Source organism: Sorex fumeus, unplaced genomic scaffold, assembly GCF_029834395.1.
Source record: "Sorex fumeus unplaced genomic scaffold, SorFum_2.1 ptg000131l, whole genome shotgun sequence".
Taxonomy (NCBI): domain Eukaryota; kingdom Metazoa; phylum Chordata; class Mammalia; order Eulipotyphla; family Soricidae; genus Sorex; species Sorex fumeus.
In genome coordinates this window covers 37,495,678-37,502,026 of record NW_026606188.1, presented here as the reverse complement: position 1 = coordinate 37,502,026, position 6,349 = coordinate 37,495,678, and the positions used below count along the sequence as shown (strand labels likewise).

The following is a 6,349-nucleotide window of genomic DNA, read 5'->3' as shown; positions in this document are numbered from 1 at the left end:
TGCTCATTCTCTTTTTTTTTCTTTCTATATTTGGTATTTGTCTTTTTCCCATTAATTTATTCCACTTAACATGTAGTCTTTAGTTCCATTCACATTGCAGTAAACAGCATGGTTTCATCTTTTCTTACAGTTTCATAGTATCCCATTGTAGATATGTACCACAATTTCCTGATTCATTTATCTATCATTGACTATTTGAGTTGTTTCCATATTATGGTTATTTTACAAAGCACTGCAATGAACATAGGTGTGCATATATCTTTTCAAATTAATGCTTTTCTGTTTGGGGAGCAGATGTAAAGAAATGGATTGCTGGATCATAAATAAGGGAATTCAATTCTAACTTAAAAAAAGTCTATTGCTTGTTATAGTGCCAAACTGGATAAAACTCCCACTAACAGTGAATGCAATTTCTGTTTTCACTACACTCCCACCAACACATCTTGCTCAATTTGCTCGAGTGGGCCCAGTAACGTCTCCATTGGAGACTTTGTTGTTACTGTGTCTGGCATATCGAATACTCTCGGTAGCTTGCCGGGCTCTCCGAGAGGGGCGGAGGAATCGAACTCGGGTCGGCCATGTTGGCCGCTTGTAAGGCGAACACCCTACCGCTGTGCTATCGCTCCAGCCCACCAACGGGGTTCCATAGTGTAGCGGTTATCACGTCTGCTTTACACGCAGAAGGTCCTGGGCTCGAGCCCCAGTGGAACCACGTAGTGGTAACCAACACATCTTATTCTATATTTTTGATATATTTTATTTTTATTCATGTGAATTATAGCTCATTGTTTTGATTTGCAGCACCTGGGAGATACTCATATAGCTTCTGGTAAGACTAAGAAATGATTGGTAAGGAACTTTGATCCCTAACCAGACAAAATTCCTCAGTAGAGGCTGTACAATGGAGCCCTCCCGTATCAACTAATTTCTCATTATCATACTTGAAAATATCCCCCAATGATATCTCTCCATCAATTTCTCTTCATGTCGTATATGATTATGTTTGCTCATTTATATTTTTCAATTCACAAATGCCTTTTTCTACTCATGCATTTTTTTTCTGGAAAATTTGATGTATGCATAGTCTGTTAAACTATCCTATAGAAACATTATTTCTGAAAATTTCTCTATATCCTGTGCTGTCCAGACAATCTTACTAAATAAGAATATTATTTCTTGTCTTCTCCTCTGTTCCTGTGTTGTTTTGTTTTTTTTGGGGACCGCACACAGTCATCCTCAGAGGTAACTACTGGCTCTGCACTCAGTATTAATCCTGGTGGTGCTTAAGAAACCCTATGGGATGTAGGGATCAAACCCATGTAAGTTGAAGTGCAAGGCAATCGCCTTACTCATTGTACTATCTCTATGGCTCCCATTCCTGTGAATTTTGAAAGGCAGTAGTTAGGGACAAGAATGTCAAATAACTTGAATTACTTTGAAAAAAAAAAAGACAGCAGTGAGGACTGCTGTCTTTTCATTTTTTCCCCTTGTATTTTGTAAACATAATTATTGTACATATTTGATAAAGTTGGTTTATAAATCATCTCAAGTAGTGTGTCAGTTACTTATCTGAAAAAAAGAGGATAATGACATTTCAGAATATTAAGTACATTAGTGCATAGAACGCTTTCTGACAAAACCTTACATGTTGTGAGTGTTCAATAAATATTAGTTATTTTCATTATATTGCTATTTTGCTATTTGTATTGTTTGGAGATATTTTTCAAAGTAAGATTGCTCTGAATTTGGAGTCGAATAAAAGCCTCGGGACTTTTTCCACATGAAGATCTGTTGTCAGCTCCTGTGTGATCTTACACCTATGAACAAAACCAGCTCAGACATTGCTGTGCTTCAATTCCTTTCAAAGGTTGATGGGAAATTCCAAGGTGAATCAGACTTAATGCCTGTGGCCTTTATCCACAGCATTGAGAAAGATACATCAAGGTGGAAAAAAAATTGATTCTAGGTTATGTACTAAAATGGATCTGGCACTATGCTGCTTTGTATATCATACTCTTTCTATGCTGCATTTGGTTTTCTGGGGGAACATATACATAGTTTTTCTTTAAGGAACAGTTCCTTTTTGTTTTGATTATTTTGTCACTACTTAAGATTCTGTTGCAGTGTAAGAATTATTTATTTTTTAAATTAGAATTAACATTCTCTCTCTCTTTGCGATAACTGTTATTGTAACTGTCCCTCTGAACATCTCCACTTACCTTTTCTCATTTAATTCTTTACAACCAACCCTTGCAGTAGAAATTATTATTTTCCTTAAGTAATTTCCTTAAATAATTAAATTATTATTTTCCTTACTTATAACCAAACTAATAAGATGTCGCTACCAAAAGTATCCCACCCGCATGACAGAGACTGGCAAACTTCCCATGTCGTATTCAATATGCCAAGTACCAGTAACAATGATGGGTCTCATTCTCCTAATCCTGAAAGAGCATGGAAATGGTTCTTTTAAAATCTCAGGGCTAGGAAGAAGGAGACGTTACTGTTGCCTACTCGAGGAAATCGACAAACAATAGGATGATCGTGATCATGATAACCAAATTGTTCAAGTATATGATTCACACTGTATCAGTTCAATAATTCATATTTAGATTTTTATGACTCAAGGATCACAGATAAACTGTTTAATATAATGGCAACAAGCTCAAGTAGTCACCTATTTCAATATTTCTTGAATCAGGTTATTGTAAGCAATGAGAAATTAAAAAAAAGTCACCTTGTGGACTGATTTTTTTATTTTACATATTGGGCATAATTCTTGGAAGCATGAACTATTCAATTTAGGTAATTCTATACATAAAAGTACAGAAACTGTTAAAAGTGAAGTTAATAACAAGTCCCAAACTATGTACAGGCTGTGTGCTAATATTTCTAAGTTTGTTTAAAGCTCACAATCATTGCAATGTTAAAAGTGGTCAAGTGAAGATTAGCAGTAGATAAAAGAGGTTCGAAGTTCTCAAACAAAATCCTCACAAAGCCATTTATTATAAGCTATTTTAACATAGCTTCTGTAGAATATGAGTTAGCTATGAATTTAAACCTAGAATTCTTGAACAGAAATTCCCTGAGAAGCATTTGAGAGGATAATCTTAGACAGTGCCATTTGTATCTAATAGTAATTTGACAAATCTAGTGCTCATGAGTCCAGAGCTACATGTTTTCTTTCTCCATTGTTAGGACTTAGTAGAATCATAAAAGAAATTCTCTGGAAAATGCATTTTGATTTTTTTTCTCACTAATTCACATAATGCCGATCTTTGGTAAGGAATCACTGACAACACTTTTGATCACAAAATAATGTGTAGCTATTCAAAAGGACAAGAATTTGAATGAAAAAATGGAATGTTTCTGATTAATGTAGATCTAAGAAAATGTTACCCTTACTGTGACTAGTATAAAAATGCAATAGATTTCTGTGAGATGAGTAGTACTTACAATTTTTTAATAAAAACTGTTCACATCTATTTCAGTAAAATATAATTTAGTATTCAATATGTATGTATATTTTCATGTCCCATTCTGAACATTTGTGACAGCTTTGTGGATAATATAATTCTTTGTTTTTATATTTCAGCTTATGTGTGCCTAGCCTTTGTTGTTTTGTTTGTCTTTTATCCTATTTAAAAAATATAATGGACAGAGGAGGTGTATATTATATGGGATGGATGGCATTAATGAATATTTCAAAAGCAAGTTATAGAACTAACTCTTAGGAACTTATGCAACAGGTATATGTTTATTATTCAATTCCTTCATGGAAAAATAGATTTTTCAACTCCTGAGGTTATACTGGTGAGCATAATTTAAAATAAAACCTGAGAAAAGTAAAAGAGATTAAATAAATATTCATGAAAATGCCCTCTTCAGGAAATAAGGTCATTTGAACAGTCTATTCCATTAAAAATCGCTTTATTTCACTTAAATTGGTTACCTCGCAGGGAAGGAAGACATAAGAATACTAAAGGATTGATTCAAAAATCTGAATCCAAGAAATAACTTTGAAATCTCTCCATTACTTTAGCCAGACAGAAGTTATCACAAAAAATCTAGAACTAATCAGTTACCTTAACCTATATATTCAGAAAAGTACCAAGAATTCATTTAATGTTGTCAACATTTTATTAAAAAATGTTTTGTTAAAAAGAGTACTGATATAAAACTATAAATTAATGTGAGCTTTTTTTTTATAGCATTTAGGTTGATCTAAAAGGAGGAATTACTAAAAGGTGACATTAAAAATCACTTTTAATCATTGAGATTAAATCATTCTGATCATTTTAACTTCAATGATCACTGACATTATATTTTGTGTGTGTCTACCAAGCAGTGTTCAGGATACCTACGGTCCTCTCCTGGTGATTAGCTGCCAACCACACCTGCAACTGAGTGGAGGGTCCAAGGATATGATGCTGCATGGGCCTTGTCTATTACTGATGATTTGGACCACATAGGCAGTGCTCAGTATCTTCCAGGGCTGCCCCTGGCAATGTTCAATGCTCAGGGGACCATGTAGTGCTGGGGGATCAGACTGTGGTCAGACACATGCTAGGCAATGACTTTTACCACTGTACTATCTCTCCAGCCCCATAATCATTAAGGTGAATTTATAATTAGAATAGCAGAATTGATTGTAAAATCATTAATATCATGTGATTTTTATTTATAAAACCATTAGAAATTAATCCAAATTGTTTTTAATTAAAAGATGAATAAATATGAAACAGTAAAACTTGTTATCAAATGTACCATAATTAACAATCAGCAATCACCATGATTTTATCTTCTCCCTCTTCTTTCTCTCCTCTCTCTCTCTCTTTCTCTCTCTCTCTCTCTCTCTCTCACATACTCACACAGACACATACACTGCGGCTTTCAAGATTCATACAAATTTCAACTTTGTATATTAAAATCGTAGTAAACAAGTTAATGCAAAACCCATTCATGTCCCTTGAATGAAGTTAGAGAAGATTTTTCAGCATAATTGATAATCAGTGTCCTGAAATAAGTAATATTAGCTTCATCTGAGTTTTGTGGTTTTATTTTTAGAAATGCAGAATCTTTGGCCCATTCTTTTCTATTCCATTCTATTGAACTGGAATTTCTAAATAGAACATAGGTTAAAAAAAAAAAGACAACTGGAAATTCACTGTTCTATGATGTGTCTTGAAGACTCAGTAGTGCAACTAGTCCAAAATACCAGTTCATTGCCGCCCCTGTGCTGGACATCTTGACTAAGAAATGCTTTGGGATAGGATCCAATGTCCTATCTCATCTTAGGACACACCAAAATTTGCTTTTTAAATTTGTTGCTCAATCAGTCTTAAAGTGACTAGAATGAAGGGCTAGAGCATGCAATGGTGCCCTTTCCAGCAACTGTGAAGTCTGCCAAAATAGCAGACAAATTGGAGTTAACCATCCTCTGAGAGCTGTTAAATTAATTTAAAGAGCAGGCCATTAGACTAAGATGCTTCTAATACCTTAAGAGCCTGCTAGGTCAAAGCAAATTTTAACTCTGTAAGTTTCCCAAACCTATGGAAGCAAAACCTAAAAGAGTTGTCTAGCCACAAACAATAGAAAGCACTCAAACCAGAGTCCCCCCAGAATTTTCAGAATTGCTCTCAAACAGCTCCATTGTCATACAAATTAAATCTAACAACAATGAAAGCCCTGGAGTGGTGATTCCCTAACAAATGTGGATGATTTTTCCCACTACCTTCTCCCTCCGGAAAATTGGGAGGATCCTGGGAATAGTGGCAGCCTGGGTAATGGAGAGAAACTTGCTTTCTTTAATATATATATATATATATATATATATATATATATATATATAAAATCACCTTGAGATATACAGTTACAAAGTTTTCCATGATTGGGTTTCAGTCATACAATGTGTTCCAACACCAGTCCCTTCACCAGTGCATATTTCCCACCACCAACGTCCTTAGTTTTCGTTCCTCAACACCCCACCCCCAGTCTGCCAAAAAGGCTTTCTTTTTGTTATCTAAGAAAAAGTAGATTTTCTCAGTGTGAAGAAGGCCTCTCCATGATTTTCGTTGTCTGAAATGGAACTTGAAGAATGCTTTGGAACCTCTTTCCCTAGAATCTAAAGAGAAGATTTGTGTCTTCTTTAATGTTTCCCTAATCAAAGAAGAGATTATCTCTCCCTAAACTTTGCTGTTTTCCTAACTGAAGAACCAATTACTGTTTGCCTTGTTATCACCTAAAAAGATACAGTGTTTCTTTTTTTTTTTAGGGGAGGGTGAGGGGGTTATCATACAGGTGTTGGTTCTTCTATTTTTCATTTCTTTGTTTGTTTGCTTTGGGGCCA

General features: G+C 34.7%; 1 non-coding gene across 1 annotated transcript; it reads left to right on the top strand.

Moving 5' to 3' along the window:
* Window positions 1-639: 639 nt before the first annotated feature.
* On the top strand, window positions 640-712 carry TRNAV-UAC (transfer RNA valine (anticodon UAC)). The gene has a single exon. It is a non-coding gene; the product is annotated as a tRNA-Val (tRNA).
* Window positions 713-6,349: the final 5,637 nt, after the last annotated feature.